Source organism: Xenopus tropicalis, chromosome 2, assembly GCF_000004195.4.
Source record: "Xenopus tropicalis strain Nigerian chromosome 2, UCB_Xtro_10.0, whole genome shotgun sequence".
In the NCBI taxonomy this organism is placed as follows: Eukaryota; Metazoa; Chordata; class Amphibia; order Anura; family Pipidae; genus Xenopus; species Xenopus tropicalis.
Window position 1 is genome coordinate 21,615,916 of NC_030678.2, and position 17,562 is coordinate 21,633,477.

Sequence of the window (17,562 nt, forward strand, 5' to 3'; positions counted from 1 at the left end):
TAGGGCTGTTCTGCCCCCAATAAGGGGTAATTATATCTTAGTTGGGATCAAGTACAGGTACTGTTTTATTATTACAGAGAAAAAGGAAATCATTTTTAAAAATGTGAATTATTTGCTTATAATGGAGTCTATGGGAGATGGCCTTTCCGTAATTCGGAACTTTCTGGATAATGGGTTTCCGGATAAGGGGTCTGATACCTGTATACATATACTGGAGAGTAGGATGCCTGGGTGCAGTCCAATATGAAGGCAACAAGCCCACCAGGAAAGAAATGTCCGCACTTGCAGGTCTTATGTAGAAACACTTAAAGAGGGCTATATTTATCATGCTGTGTAAAAAGTGGAGTGAAGCATTACCAGTGATGTTGCCCAGGGCAACCAATCAGCAATTAGATTTCAACAGTTAGAAAACCAAAGCAAAGCATCTGATTGGCTGCATTACCGGTAATGTTTTACTCCACTTTTTACACAGCATGATGAATATACCCCATAGGTTGTCTTTTATCACACTGCACTTTTTAGGTTTCTCTAGTAAAGAGCTTATTATGTCGCTTAATGTAGTGTTTGAGGATGAGGCGATTACTGACACAGTTTAATGGTTATTTTTCAGCTAATCCTCATGTGCCTCTTTGTAATTGTCCCCCATTTTTCTAATGACACTTTTAGCACTTTATGCAGTGTTTTTGTAGTGTGTTCATGATGCAAATGCTATATGCCAATATTCCTTGTCTTGGGTTGGTGATGTCATATGACATCACAACTAGTACCTTTCCCTCCAAAACATGGTTATTAGACACAGGTTGTTTTGTGTGTGCCTCAACATGGAACCCACGCTAATAGCTCCCTCCTGGTCAGAGGGGCTTTTCTTGAAAAAATACTAGTGCTTCCCCCAACACAAGTGTAGGCACTGGCACTGTTGGATTTATACATGATAGATTTGCTTTAGTCAATGTAGAGTTCCCTTTAGTGCTCATTTACCCAGTACTAAACATCTAAACATCGCAACAGATTAAAAAATCTGGCAAAAGTTGCAAAGTGCAATGCTCTGGAGGGTGCAAGGCAGTCCTGTATTTTCTGGAGAGTGCTGAAAATAATAGAGAGAGCGCTGGAGAGAGGGACTGGGGAGCTAGTAATATACTAATGACCCCCGGGCGCGTAAGGGGTTAACTCACCCGGTCCCACTTCCCGCACAGAGCAGCGTATTAGAGAAGGGTCCCCTCCTGCTTCCTGCCCCGCCTCTTCCGCTGTGTTCTCCTGCTCCCACTCTAACACGGACCGGAGCTGCATCTCCCTCCCACCCTGTTTTCTGAACTCATATGTTTCTTTATACTTGTTGTGAAAATTGTCACAGCATATGGCGGGTGATAGTTCTTGGCCATTTAATTTCTGGTGTTAATTGTTGTCTGTTACATGCCCGCTGCATTCGCAGTGGGTTATATAAAACATTATATACGTTATATAAAACAGCTATAAGTTCATTAAGATGTTTTGGTACATGTGGAAAACAGATGGCAAGGACTAAGGAGGAAGTGTTTTTTCTAATAAAGCTGTGGCCGACCTGCACTCCACTTATGTGTCTGGGTTTTTCTTGCTAGGTTCAGTTACCTATAGTGTCAGGAAGGGAGGGAATAAATCTCCACAGTCTTGCCCGCTCTGTGGACAAGAACCCACAGAGCGGGTTAGTCACCCGAGATAGATCGCTGCTATCGCGGGCGAGTAACCGATCCGAAAAGGCTTACCACTGGCAACATTAGAAGTCACCGGTGGAAAGCCCTTTGCAACGCTTCATTTTCCGAAGTCACGCAAAGTTTCCACCTGCAGGCAACTTCGCCTTTCCACCAGCGACTTCTATTGTTGCTAATGGAAAGCCTTTCAAAACGGTAACTCGCCCGCGATAGAAGCAATCTATCACGGGCGACTAACTTGCTTTGTGGGTTCTTACCGATCTCCTTATCCACCATGTACCTACTATCACTCCCTACCTAAATGAGGTGCAAGTTGGGGGGTTAGAAAGGGGCAGCTCTGTGCTTCGCCAGCCTAAACTCATGACTGCACTGCTGACTGCTCCATTCTGTTGTGCAATGATGGGCCTCTAGGCATCACAGCAGGGCAGGGTGCAAAGAAGAAAAAACATGGCAGCTTGCACCAGGCCATTTGCAAATGACCCTCTCTCAGATCTGATGCAGAGTGTGCTCCTAGCAAACCAGGTGTATATATATATATATATATACTATATATATATATATATATATAGCTGAGCACTGCAGGGTGTAGAATGGGACAGCTATAAGCTTTTAGTGTCCATGGCACCATGGTGCACCCATTGGGGCCCATTCATCAATGTACGAATCCGAATCCTGAAATACAATCATTTCTGATGATCTAAAATGTCACGAAAATTCTTTCTGTTTCAATACAAAAATTTCAGAACTTTCGGATTGTAAGTAAGAAATTTTTGTATTGAAGCGATCATAAACGTATTGGCGATCCAAAAGTCACAAAATTTTTGTATCCCAACGATCGTAAACGGTGCAAAACTTTCTGACTTTGAAACTTCAACCCATGAAGCTTTCAATAGGACTCAATGGCACTCTGCAGCTCCAACCCGGCCCGAGGAAAGCCTCCCATAGGGCTCAATGGCACTCTGCAGCTCCAACCTGGCCCAAGGAAAGCCTCCCATAGGGCTCAATGGCACTCTGCAGCTCCAACCCGGCCCAAGGAAAGTCTCCCATAGGGCTCAATGGCACTCTGCAGCTCCAACCTGGCCCAAGGAGAGTCTCCCATAGGGCTCAATGGAACTCTGCAGCTCCAACCTGGCCCAAGGAAAGCCTCCCATAGGACTCAATGGCACTCTGCAGCTCCAACCCGGCCCAAGGAAAGTCTCCCATAGGGCTCAATGGCACTCTGCAGCTCCAACCCGGCCCAAGGAAAGCCTCCCATAGGGCTCAATGGCACTCTGCAGCTCCAACCTGGCCCAAGGAAAGTCTCCCATAGGGCTCAATGGCACTCTGCAGCTCCAACCTGGCCCAAGGAAAGTCTCCCATAGGGCTCAATGGCACTCTGCAGCTCCAACCTGGCCCAAGGAAAGTCTCCCATAGGGCTCAATGGCACTCTGCAGCTCCAACCCGGCCCAAGGAAAGTCTCCCATAGGGCTCAATGGCACTCTGCAGCTCCAACCCGGCCCAAGGAAAGTCTCCCATAGGGCTCAATGGCACTCTGCAGCTCCAACCCGGCCCAAGGAAAGTCTCCCATAGGGCTCAATGACACTCTGCAGCTCCAACCCGGCCCAAGGAAAGTCTCCCATAGGGCTCAATGGCACCCTGCAGCTCCAACCCGGCCCAAGGAAAGTCTCCCATAGGGCTCAATGGCACTCTGCAGCTCCAACCCGGCCCAAGGAAAGTCTCCCATAGGGCTCAATGGCACTCTGCAGCTCCAACCTGGCCAAAAGAAAGTCATGACACCGAAGCTTGAATGAATTCCGAAACTTTCGTACTTGTTGCAACAAATACGATTTTGTTGCACAAATTTTGTCGAAAAATGGCAGAAAATACGCACAGTTCTAAAGGTTAGAAAAAATGAGATTTTTTTTCTAATCATAACCAATCGTACATTGATAAATGGGCCCCTTTGTGTAGCCTTTAGGAACATTTCCATTATGTAAAAAACAATAATCTCACGTTCATTTATAAAACCATAAACTTATATGAACTTAAAATGAACTTGTATGTTTGGGAAGCACTGCAAGTCAGATAATAGTTTTAATTTAAAGAGTTAGTTTTATCTGAAAATATGTTTCCAGCGAATCCACGTGAGTTCTATAAATGCCTGATGGGTTTGGCACTTGCCTCGCTAATGAGCACGCATCACAAGCTGACATTTGCTATGTGCTCGCAATCCATCAGATTCTGATACGCCGATCCAGCCATATGTGTGAATGCAGTAAGTATTTATATACCATATATGTTTCTGGCTTATGTTGTTTCTTTAACAGCTTTGAATTTCATATGTTTATTTTGTATATAAGAATTTTAAAGTAATTTAACCTCTCCGTTCTTGCTATTCTGCCTGTAAACTTCTAATTAAGGAGGGGTTAGTCCTGCGTTACTGTTGTAAATAGCAACTGAAACAGTATATCACTTGAGGAAACAAAAGTAATTAAGGGACAGTGTTTAATTAATGAGCTTGGGCACTTTCCAGTTACCTCTCAGAATGGTGCACTAGGCGCTAGGGCCTGGGGCTATTTGCACAATGACCCCCAAAGTGGGCAAAGTACAAATAAATGGGCAAAAAGTTTTTTTGCCCTTTGCACATGTGTGGGGCATTGTAAATAACCCCTTATGAGTATGTCAAAAACTACCGTAACCAGTAAATTGTAAGCCCTTATAGACAGGACCCTTATTACCTATCATATTGTAGGTATTGTCAGTATTGATGCCAAGGTGGTCACCTCTGTGCCAGTTGGTACTGGCACCAAAGTGAGAGAGTATTAGTTTGTCAGTAATAGGGATGCATCGAATCCAGGATTCGGTTCGGTATTCGGCCAGGATTCCGCCTTTTTTGGCAGGGTTCGGTTTCGGCCAAATTCACGGTTCTGGGCTAACCAAATCGGAATCCTAATAAGCATGAATTAGCATATGCTAATTAGCATTCAGAAAGGGTTAAATGTTAGGGGGAAAAAATTTCATTGTATGCTATGTGGGCGCCGATTTTTAACCCTTTCTGGTCCTAGTTACATTTGCTAATTAGGATTCGGATTCGGTATTGTCAAATCTCTCGGGATGGATTCGGGGGTTTGGCCGCACCTAAAAAAGTGGGTTCAGTGTATCCCTAGTCAGTATGCAAGTATATACAGTTATAGCCAGGCCAAGGTGTATTGGCATCCAAGGGGCTCACCTGCTAACCCCCTTCCACAATCCCCGTCAACTACCAAACCACCCTCCCCACTTAGAGCTTGGTTCATGTGGCCCTTAATACCCTCTGCACATCACTGAGAAATAGTTACATGAGAATAACATACATGTACAGGTATGGGACTTTTTATCCAGAATGCTCAGGTCCTGGGGTTTTCCAGATAAGGGGTCTTGTCGTAATTTGTAGTGATGATCGAATCTGTCCTGTTTCGGTTCACTGAAAAATTTGTGAAACTGTAAAAAGATTCCCAAATGGCAAAAAATGCCCAAAACACAAAAAATGGCACACATGGAAAAAAAAGTCATAATTTTTTCCGTTAATGGCAAAACACGGAAATTTGCAGTGGATCCATGTCTGCCAAATTAGCTCATCTAGTAATTTATATCTCCCTACCATAAGTCTACTAAAAATAATTTAAACATTAAATAAACCCAATAGAATTGTTTTGCCTCTAATAAGGGGTAATTATATCTTAGTTGGGATCAAGTACAGGTACTGTTTTATTATTACAGAGAAAAGGGAATCATTTAACCATTAAATAAACCCAATAGGGCTGTTCTGCCCCCAATAAGGGGTAATTATATCTTAGTTGGGATCAAGTACAGGTACTGTTTTATTATTACAGAGAAAAGGAAATCATTTAACCATTAAATAAACCCAATAGGGCTGTTCTGCCCCCAATAAGGGGTCATTATATCTTAGTTGGGATCAAGTACAGGTACTGTTTTATTATTACAGAGAAAAGGGAATCATTTAACCATTAAATAAACCCAATAGGGCTGTTCTGCCCCCAATAAGGATTTATTATATCTTAGTTGGGATCAAGTACAGGTACTGTTTTATTATTACAGAGAAAAAGGAAATCATTTAACCATTAAATAAACCCAATAGGGCTGTTCTGCCCCCAATAAGGGGTAATTATATCTTAGTTGGGATCAAGTACAGGTACTGTTTTATTATTACAGAGAAAAAGGAAATCATTTAACCATTAAATAAACCCAATAGGGCTGTTCTGCCCCCAATAAGGGGTAATTATATCTTAGTTGGGATCAAGTACAGGTACTGTTTTATTATTACAGAGAAAAGGGAATCATTTAACCATTAAATAAACCCAATAGGGCTGTTCTGCCCCCAATAAGGATTTATTATATCTTAGTTGGGATCAAGTACAGGTACTGTTTTATTATTACAGAGAAAAAGGAAATCATTTAACCATTAAATAAACCCAATAGGGCTGTTCTGCCCCCAATAAGGGGTAATTATATCTTAGTTGGGATCAAATACAAAGCACTGTTTTATTATTACAGAGAAAAAAGAAATAATTTTCAAAAATGTGAATTATTTGATTAAAATGAAGTCTATGGGAGATGGCTTTTCTGTAACTCTGGATTCTTTCTGGATATCAGGTTTCTGGATAACAGATCCCATACCCAGGGCCGGAACTAGGGGTAGGCAGAGTAGGCGCCTGCCTAGGGCGCAATCACTTGGGGGCGCATTTTAACAGTATTTATTACCACCTTGGCCATTATTAACCCGCCGCCCAAACCCCCCTCTGGCATAATTACCTTTTCTTTAAGGTCCCTCCCAGCCAGGAACCGAGCGCCCTTCCTTTATCCTTCCCTCCCTTCCCTATACTGGCGCGGCGCTTATCTCCGTGCGCCTGTATGACATGCATGCGTATTGGGCATGCCCCCCCTACGCATGCGTGTCATTGAAACACAAGGCGGCAGAAGGCGCTTGGGTGCGGCGGCCGTCAGTTGTGCTGTGAGCAGGACTGCTGGCCTTGGCTGACTGGGACTGGGATTTCGAGGCATTGCTGCTGCTGGCACAGGTACAGATGCTGGGGCCTTGCTGGGGGCGCAATATAAGGGGGGCTTGGCTGCTGGCACAGTACGGATGGGGGGCTTGGCTGCTGGCACAGTACAGATGCTGGGGCATGGGGCGGCAATATGAGGGGGCCTTTGCTGCTGGCACAGTACAGATGGGGGGGGAATACGAGGGGGGCTTGGCTGCTGGCACAGTACAGATGGGGGCAATATGAGGGACAGTACCACCCTTGGCTGCTGGCACAGTACAGACACAGTACAGATGGGGCAATATGAGACAGTACAGATGGGGCACTTGGCTGCTGGCACAGTACAGATGGGGGCAATGAACAGTATGCCACTTGGCTGCTTACAGATGGGGGCAATATGAACAACAGTATACTTGGCTGCTGGCACAGTACAGATGGGGCAATATGAACATAAATATGAAATATGAACAGTACAGCAACACAGTACAGATGAACTTGGCTGCTGTGCAATATGCTACTGATGGGATTAATTATACCAACTGTCAGTGAAGCCTAAAATGTAGACAATTTGCAGTTGGTCTTGAAGCAGCTCTCCAAACAGCAGCTTCAATAGTGTTTTGCGTGATAGACTTAAATATGTTAAAGTAACATTTAGACTAGGGGCACATTTAGAATCTGAATCACGAATTTTCTGAAGATTATCATGAAAATGCTTACGAAAAAATCGTATTAGTCACGAAAATATCGTATTGGCGATCCGAAAGTCACTAAATTTTCATACCGAACAATTGTAAACAGCGGTAAAACCTTTCCGATTTTTTCGTGCAAACGTCCGAAAAAGTCGTGTGGCGTACGAAAAAGTCGTCCGGACGCCCGAAAAAATCGACGAAAATACGCTCGAGCATTCGTGCCTTTGTAAATGTGCCCCTTAGTGTTCTGCTGTCTTCTGACCCCTTTATATGTGTGTTATGTTATGTGTATACTATGAGAATATATATATATATACTCATAGTATCATAGTATATTGTTTGAATGGGTATACTGCTATCCATATTTATAATGTACATAGTAGCTGAGGTTGAAAAAAGCCAAAACAGTACTTATGTTAAAGTTAGTTGCTTCATTGAATAATACCAAACTACCGTGTGATTGAGAGGAAGCAAAACATCTGAATCTGCCTCCAGTTTGCATGAGATGGGGAGGGCTGGGGTAATTTTTACTGACCCCAAAAAGGCAATAGCTTTAGTCCCTGGGCTGAAAGTGTTAATATTAATAACATTGTTTTATTAGTGAGGATCGAATTTCACTGCTTTACAGCTTCACTGTAACAACCCTTTTTTGTGTCTGCTTACTTAGTGCCTACTGGTCAATAAAGCAACAGGGAGTTTATTATATGGCCCCCTTATATTAACCAATCCCAACTGGGCCAGCCTTTCCCCATAACTGAGCCCATTCCCTTTATCAGCTTAGTCGCTCTTCCCTGTACTTTCTCTATTTCATTACTGCCCCCCCTTATATATTTATATATAGTGACCCCCCCTTAACTGCCCCTTCCCCAGTGTAACCAATCCCAACTGGGCCAGCCTTTCCCCATAACTGAGCCCATTCCCTTTATCAGCTTAGTCACTCTTCTCTGTACTTCCTCTATTCCATTACTGCCCCCCCTTATATATTTATATATAGTGACCCCCCCCCCCCCCTTAACTGTATGTCAACCATCAACCATTGTATTACAGTATAACAATTCATTGCTTTATTCAGTTCTAGCAAGTCATGAATGGTCCTAGGATACAGCAGAAACAGATTTGCTGGATTCTCTACTTTCCTATTTTAATATGTTTTTGCTTATTTTACATCATTTTAGTTCCTATAAAATGTTCGATTGCTGTCATTTTCAGTGTTTTTCTCTTTCAGCCCCATCCTTTTTAGCATAATGCCTATCGTGTTACCCTGCAAACAACAATAATAAATAGATACAAAGGCAAGAAAATGATGGCAAAATATGTTATGTGCCTCACGTTATAAAATGAGAATATTCCCTTATTTATGGGCAGCGTGCTACATAGCATGTAATTAAACTGTCCTCTGCTGGTGGGAGCTGGCGGATTATTCCATTCAGAGCAACTGTGTTCAGATGAGAAGTAACCTAGAGCCGGACCAGCGTTATCAAACAGAATATACTTGTTAGACGTTTCATTTCAGTAAGAGTAATTGTGCCGTATTATTTGTTTCCAGCTAGGAGTGATTACTGGGGCAATTTCAGCAGCACTTTCTGCCTGTTGTAAGCGGATGCAAAATCCCTGTCCCTACATTAATCCTATCCACAGTGCAAACAGAATAAAAAAGCATGTTGGTTTATAAAAAATCTGTTTTTTGAGCAGGTCAGGAAAATGTTAAAAACAATATTTTTTTTTGGACCATGGAAAGCAGAATTTATTTTAACTTAAGGGAAAGAGTAGAGGCAGGGGCAATGTGGAACCCTGTGGGCGCCGCTGCTGTAATATTTGCCCATTGCCACATTGACACAAATATCATGTTTTCTATAGGCAGACACATTATGCAATCCAAGGAATACAGAACCTCATCAGCCAATATTTCTAGGTCTAGGTACTGGCCATTAGGTACATTATGCAATGGAATAATGATAGAAGTAGTGCTATTCCAGCAAGTTACTTAGTGAGAACAGAAGGTGCTGGTATCCAAATCTGAGCAGGTAATAGGAATCCCAGCACATTATGGGAAATGAAATATCATCCCCAGGACATAGAAATGGCAACTCCTGAACATTATGCAGGAAGAAATAGGGAAATGTGCATCATAAACATTGTGTATGAATAGGTCTTGCAGCCCTGGAACATTGTGCGGATAATGATAGTGGGAACTGTCACCTTAAGCAATGAATGCAGTAAGAAGCAATGGGCACAAGGACCTTGGACATATCATATACAATAGAAGGGCACATCACATACAATAGGAAGCTTGGCTAGGACTAGCAGAAAAGGCCTACGGCAAAGGGCTTCGCCAGAAAATTCCTGTTCGGAGAAGGGCAGAGGAACGTCAGACTGTCAAGCAGACAATTGGGGTGTGAGCTCTCAGCGGGGGAAAAGGATGTGAGTGACCTGTCTGTGCTTGGGGAATTGTATTGCATCGTTGTGAAAGCCTGTATCGGATGCAGATGTACAGTATGCACTGCCCGTTCAATGTGAGTGATCATCAGGAAACCTGAATAAATGTTCCGTTAGCAGCATCCATGTGTGTGGCCATTTGTGCTACACGCAGAAGGTAAACAGGCTAGTAGCCTTTCTGCCAAGGCGAGGAAAAGTCTAGGGATATTACAGCACAAAATCCAGTGCCCAGGCAATTGCACAGCCAAGGGTCAACTGCAGGATCAGAAGCAATAGAACAAGAATGACCAACAGGAATATAGACCTATAAACTGGCAAGGTCCCATTGGTGTCAGTGAACTTTATGGGTGGAATATCACCTCTGGCATACTAACTACTGACTATACTCCTACCATTCCCTGGGCATTCCTTGGTGTCTAGTGGGCAATGCACCATGCTTGTCAGCCACACCACTCATTGCCAAGCACCAGGCAGAGGGGTGTCACTATATCGGGGCCAAGCACCAGGCAGAGGGGTACCACTATATCGGGGCTGCGAAGTGGGTTTAGGAACCATTTTATATTATTGGAAACTTATAACACTAGATATGATGAATAGTAACTATGTTTTTAAACAGCTTTTTTCCAACTTTTGTAAGTAACCTTTACCCTAATGGATAATAAATGAATGCCAATGCTTGTGCCCACCTTTAGAGTGCCAACTGTTTACCACGGTTGTCAAAATAACACATAAATAATAGGGGATTAATGTAGTAAAAGTTGCAGCAGGTCTAGTAACCCATAGCAACCAATCTGCCACAGCAGTTACTGGCCACCTGTTTCTAACTGGTTGATAAGGGACTCAAGGCAAGAGTAAACTGCAATATGACAGGGAAATATACTGTATAGTGATGAGCAAATTTTTTCGCAAGGCATAGATTTGCAGCGAATTTCCATTTGCAAACTGGCAAATTGTTTAGCGAAACTTATGAGAAAATGTGCAGCAGAAAAATTCATTGTGCATTGGAAAAAGTTGCAGTCACGTCAAAATAGGTGTGGCCACGTTAAAATGGGCACGGGCGTCAAAAAAATCATGCGACAAACACTATTCATGGATTTTTTGCCGTTTCGCAAATTTTTTGGTGAAGCTAACAGGACAAATTTGCTCATCACTAATACTGTATATGCCCATATAGGAAGATTACACGGAGGAAGAAGTTTTCTAGAACAGATATAGGGAGTTTTCTGGCTGTAACGATGCTAAATGAACAAATAATCCACCGAGCAAAATAAACACCGCACATGGATAAGTACATGTTTTTCTTTCTTAAAATGCACTTATAATTCCCCTGAATCCATCAATCTAATGAAAGCAATGCACTCTGTTTCTCGCTAGATTGCCTTATAGCTACAATGTATTTATATTAATGAAAATATAATATTCCTCCTGCCTCTCGGAATGTAAATGTAGCCATTAGTGCTCTCACGCATTCCCATTTTTGTTGATTATCACTAAGAGAGCCAAACGTCCTCAATATGCGGCAATCCATTGTTTTTCAAGTTGCATTGTTTTAGTCTTTGGTATTATCTCAAATGAGTTGTTGGGCATTTTTCCTCCACATCTGTCATTTAATGTACTTGAGGAGAAAAAGTTTGGAACAGAGAGCTATCTGATTCTGTTACTTTCGAGAGGCCTGAAATGCAAACAACAAATTCCAATAACATGCCACAGAGACTCGGGAAATTATTTATGTAGCACATGAGATTGTTCGATGACTTTCAGAGCAGGTGGGTAGTCTGGAGCCGAGCCAAACTAATCACAAGGAGGTGCAAGGTCATTTTCATCTCTGCACTACCATAAGCATAAGGAATGGAACAATTTCATTGCTATTGCTTAAAGAAATGACCCTATTTTTAGTAACGGTGGTGCACGTTTTATTAATGGGAAATGACCTCCAGAAATGAAATCTCTTCACGCTATTAGGATGTTGCGACAGAGGTCTAGAAGTGCAGAACTAGCTGTATTTTCTAAAGAAATCCCTAAAATAACGTCTTTACAGTTGCAGAAGAAAGTTCCTCCTGGAAATGCAAGTTTAACAAATGAATAAAAAGTAGTGAAATTATAAACTCTGAAGCCTCTTTTCATTCCCCTGTCTGGTTGGCGCCATGCTTGAATAAGCACGTATGGTACCAGATTCCATTTATTTACCTGAATCTGTTCCATTAAAGCACAAAAGAAGAGGAACATGCTGTTGAGGAGGAGATAGAAAGCTTTGGTAGGGACCTTAACCATAAACCCTAATTTGTATAGTCCAGACATTTAAGGATTGTAAGAGTGTAAGGCATCATGAGCAGATGTAGGATTCTGAGAGATTTTCACATTTAGTAAGATGAAGGAAGGTTAATTTTATTTTATAGTAAATAATAATATGTAGTTCCTACTTCAGATAGTAAATCCATAAAATTTGGCCTTTGTTAAGTCTTTCCCAACAGGAAACATTATATAAAGGGGGCAGAGAAAGAGCTTCTTTGTACCATTCAATAGTTACTTCCATGGTGCTACCAAATGTCAACACAGCAGAAGTAAAACACTAAGTACAACAACAATTTGAAATGGAATGCTGGACCCTTGTAGTGGTTCAAATAGGCTCAAAGTTTTGAATTTTTTGGATTAAATACACATTTTCACCCTAGGGGTTAGGTTACTGTGTTGGGCAGCCCAGGCCCAAAGAGTTCAGTGGGAATAGTGACCCTGCCGTGAAGCCACAATTTGAGAAATAGTGTGTAGTAGTCAGTCCTATTAGTGTGGAGAACATGGAGTACTGTATTGAGTACAGTATGGTGGTCAATTGGAAGTGAGGCTGTACTCAAGTCAGGCTGGACCTGCTGAGACAATGCTGAAAGAAATAAGAAAGAAGTGTGGCATTAGTATATTAAAGTGAGGACAAGCTTTTAACGGTAACCTATAGATGTGAAATAGCATGGCAACAAAGAACGTGTTTTGATTTATCACAAAGTGTTTACATTTTATTCTTATTCTTTGCAACATACAGTCCTAAATCATCATATCTGTGTGCTGTCCTGTTTTTGTTCCAAGAACCTCTAGGAATGCATAAAAGTAATCATTCAATATTTCATATGAAGGGGTCTTCAGGCTTAGCCCCTTTTAATATTTAAGACAACGCATAACTGCACTGCAAAATGGTCTCTGGAGTACCTAGTATAGCATATACGTGTGGCCATACACAGTAAGATTTGGTCCTTTGGCGAGGTCAAAAAAGAGCAAATCTATCCCCCGATATGCCTACCTTGCAATGAAGGGGATAGCACCGAATCAATGAGCCAATGCAGTCACTGATCCAACAAAAAAACTCAAGTCTGTCTGATTGACAACTGCCCAATTTTTAGCCAGATATGGGTCAGGGGGGCCTGTCAGAGGGCCCCATACACTGGCAGATAAGCTGCTGAGTTGGTCTTAAGGACCCATGCCTGTGTATGGCCACCTTCACCCATAATCTTAACTAGTACAGCAAATAAGCATTACCCTAAGGGGCACATTTACTAACCCACGAACAGGCCGAATGCGTCCGATTGCGTTTTTTTCGTAATGATCGGTAATTTTGCGATTTTTTCGGCGTCTTTACGATTTTTGCGTAAAAACGCGAGTTTTTCGGCGTCTTTACGATTTTTGCGTAAAAACGCGAGTTTTTCGGCGTCTTTACGAAAGTTGCACAAAGTCGCGATTTTTTCGTAGCGTTAAAACTTGCGCGAAACGGCGCGCCATTTAAGTTTTAACGCTACGAAAAAGGCGCGACTTTGCGCGCAAGTGTTAACGCTACGAAAAAATCGCGACTTTGCGCAACTTTCGTAAAGACGTCGAAAAACTCGCGTTTTTACGCAAAAATCGTAAAGACGCCGAAAAAATACGAAAAAGTCGCAAAATGTTCGTTTCCAATCGGAATTTTTCCAATTCGAATTCGAAATCGTGTCTTAGTAAATCAGCCCCTAAATCTTACCTTAGTTTTCAACCAGGACTTTCTAAATTGTATGAAATAGGCACTGACCCCTGCTGTGCCTCAAACTGTGCCCCCCATCTGCTACCCAACAATGCCGTATTGTATACCTATGATTTATGCTGCATAATTCTCATCAGCCGATTGCTATGAAGAGAAATAGTAGCTATCTATTCAGCCGAATGAAAAAGTTTTGAAAAAAAATCCCAGGTAATTGGATACAAACTAATAGAAGGAATGACATGTTTATGAGTTGGTGTAAATGCGCTAACAGAGACAAGAATAAAGTGAGGCTGTACCGGTAAAATTAAATATTCTACAAGGTTGTTATTTTCCTCCCTTCATTAAACGAAAGCCACATAGCAGATAGGGGAACAACAGAAAATTGTTCATGAAAAATGCACAAGGGTAAAAATGTTTTGCACATAAAACAAACCGAGCAAGTTCCAGTCTAACAATACAAGTAAATAAACTTGTAGTTCAATACACTGCCTCTGAATGAATGAAAACGGATTTGCATGTAAATATTCCAACTGCGTTATGAGATCTGCTGAAACGTTTGGAGACAAATTGTAAGTTCGGCCTGCATAATCAGCAGAATAGGATTTTTGTTTTGTGAAAAGAGACTTTTACTTGCATTTTAAGTGTAAAAAAAAATCAAATAGGTTTTTATTAACTAACTGTATAGTGTGAATGTCTATGGGGGGGTTATTATGAATTATTTCACTTTATAGCCTGCCTCTGTCTTACCTGAAATGTAATATTTGTAGGGGACCAATGGGATTCATTCCTCTACGGGTGTAGAAAGTCCTGGTTCTATCACTGTTGTTCTGTGGGAGGAAGGATTCTCAACTGACCCAGGGATCTAGGGACTGTTTCTTGCCCTTCATCTACAGCATATAATGGCAGGTAGGACATGGCATCATCCTTGCAAGAGGACCTGGGGCCCAATTAAAAGATTCCAAGTCGAGCCCTAAGGTCACACTAACCTTAGAGAAGTCAAGTGACAGGGACCAAGTGGACAAGGTAAAGGCAGTGGATAGCAGCTTCTGTCTTAGCACATTTATAGGAATTATTTGTTAAATGGATTCAGGGGTGCTGCTAGCAATAAGCAAGTTGAGAACCTCGCCTCAGGCAGCAGCACCTCCAAGGTTACCAAGGGCGGCAAAAAAACGATCCCGGTAACTTTAAGAGCCAAATTTCTGTTTTCTAAAACAGAGAGTACAATTTTGGTCTCTACATTAGTGATGCAGCCCCCTTCTGGACCCCCACAGGCGCTGTAAAGGTAAGCGTGGGGGCCGAGGGGCATCGAAGGAGCCTCCTCAGGGGCCAAAAACGCCACTGAATGGATTACTTTAGTAAGGGCAGCCTTGGCTTCAACCAGTAGCAGTAATGTTGAGTTAGTATTCCAAGGTGACAACTGTCTAGCGTAGTGACCACAGGCTATCTCTTATCCCTGACAGGCTTCCACTACATGGGATTCATTTAACTAAACTGCACTAGAATTTTGCCATGGATTTTCTTTCTCTGGGGGAAAAAATGTAGTTTCTTTTTCATACGGGAAAAAGTGAGAAAAAACATCTAAAGACTTTAAAACACTTGGCATGAGAAAAAAATGCAAGAAAAAAATGCCAATTGACTCCAATGCATTTGACATGAGAAAAAACTCCTGCTGACTTTAATGCACATGAGAAAATCCTTGAGAAAAAACACCAATTGACTCCAAAAAATTCCCATTGACTTCACAATCACTTTTTAAACAATGTCTAGTACAGGTATGGGACCTGTTATCCAGAATGCTTGGGACCTGGGGTTTTCCAGATAAGGGATTATTCCATAATTTGGATCTCCATACTTTAAGTCTGCTAAAATCATTTAAATATTAAATAAACCCAATAGGGCTGTTCTGCCCCCAATAAGGGGTAATTATATCTTAGTTGGGATCAAGTACAGGTACTGTTTTATTATTACAGAGAAAAGGGAATCATTTAACCATGAAATAAACCCAATAGGGCTGTTCTGCCCCCAATAAGGGGTAATTATATCTTAGTTGGGATCAAGTACAGGTACTGTTTTATTATTACAGAGAAAAGTGAATCATTTAACTATTAAATAAACCCAATAGGGCTGTTCTGCCCCCAATAAGGGGTAATTATATCTTAGTTGGGATCAAGTACAGGTACTGTTTTATTATTACAGAGAAAAGGGAATCATTTAACCATTAAATAAACCCAATAGGGCTGTTCTGCCCCCAATAAGGGGTAATTATATCTTAGTTGGGATCAAGTACAGGTACTGTTTTATTATTACAGAGAAAAGGGAATCATTTAACCATTAAATAAACCCAATAGGGCTGTTCTGCCCCCAATAAGGGGTAATTATATCTTAGTTGGGATCAAGTACAGGTACTGTTTTATTATTACAGAGAAAAGGGAATCATTTAACCATTAAATAAACCCAATAGGGCTGTTCTGCCCCCAATAAGGGGTAATTATATCTTAGTTGGGATCAAGTACAGGTACTGTTTTATTATTACAGAGAAAAAGGAAATCATTTAAAAAATTGGGAGATGGCCTTTCCGTAATTCGGAACTGTCTTGATAAGGGGTTTCCAAATAATGTAACCCATACCAGTAATAAAATAACTATCATGTAATAATGCTTTTTTTTACTATTTAGCTGCATTTAAACTTTCTACAACTAAGGTGATATTTATTAAAAATGTAAATTTTTGTGTTTAAATACGCACATAATTGAAATGTAGCACAATTTTCAGCCTTTCCTACTATCACGTTGCTGTGGTTTCTTTATATCTATGAAAAATCTGGGATGGGTTCATTGCAATTACCAAATTGCAAATTTCAAAAACTCTTGAATGTTGAAAATACACTTCCCATAGACTTCTTTGCCATTTCAATAGGTTGTAAATGGGTAGTTTTGTATTTTTTACAATTGTGATTTGATAAATCTCATATTTTTTTTTCAACAATCACAATTTTCCTGAATCTTGGCAAAATCCCAATCTTGAATTTTATTATCTCTATCCCCATTTTCTTCAGTTGTGTGTGTTTATGTGACAAGATCTTATTTACGCTAAGTTTTGAGAATAATTATCGTTTCTATTGCTTACTAAAATGTTTAGAACCAACAGAGAACTGGATTTCACAAAAATGTCCTGGCGAAAGTGTTTTATAGTGGCATGAAAAATTGTCTCACAAAAGATGTAAAGAAAATGATCCATGAACTTTGTGACTTGATAAACCCATGGGTCTAACAAATTCAGTTTCAGTGAAGTAGCAAGATAAAAGCATAAAAATATATTCATCTAAAGGTCAAATGAGAAAACTATTAGTCATAGTGAAGTCAAACAATGGCATGTCCCTGTTTGTACATTAGTTACCTTAGGGCAGCCATTTGTATCACCAGTTAGGCAGTTTGCATATACAGATGTGCTCAGAGTTTGTTTTTTAAATATCTTTGCCAGGATCAAACAATAACTACTTTGCTGTAAACCATAACTCCTCCGACCCAATATTGTGAAGTATTGTTTGCCATATTTTACAAAATACTATATTTAAGCTGGGCAACTACATCATCTACAACATCATCTAGGGCAGTGATCCCCAACCAATGGCTCGGGGGCATCCCCAACCCCTTGGATGTTGCTCTCAGTGTCCCCAAACCAGGGAGTTATTTTTGAATTCCTGACTTGGGGGCAAGTTTTGGTTGAATAAAAACAAG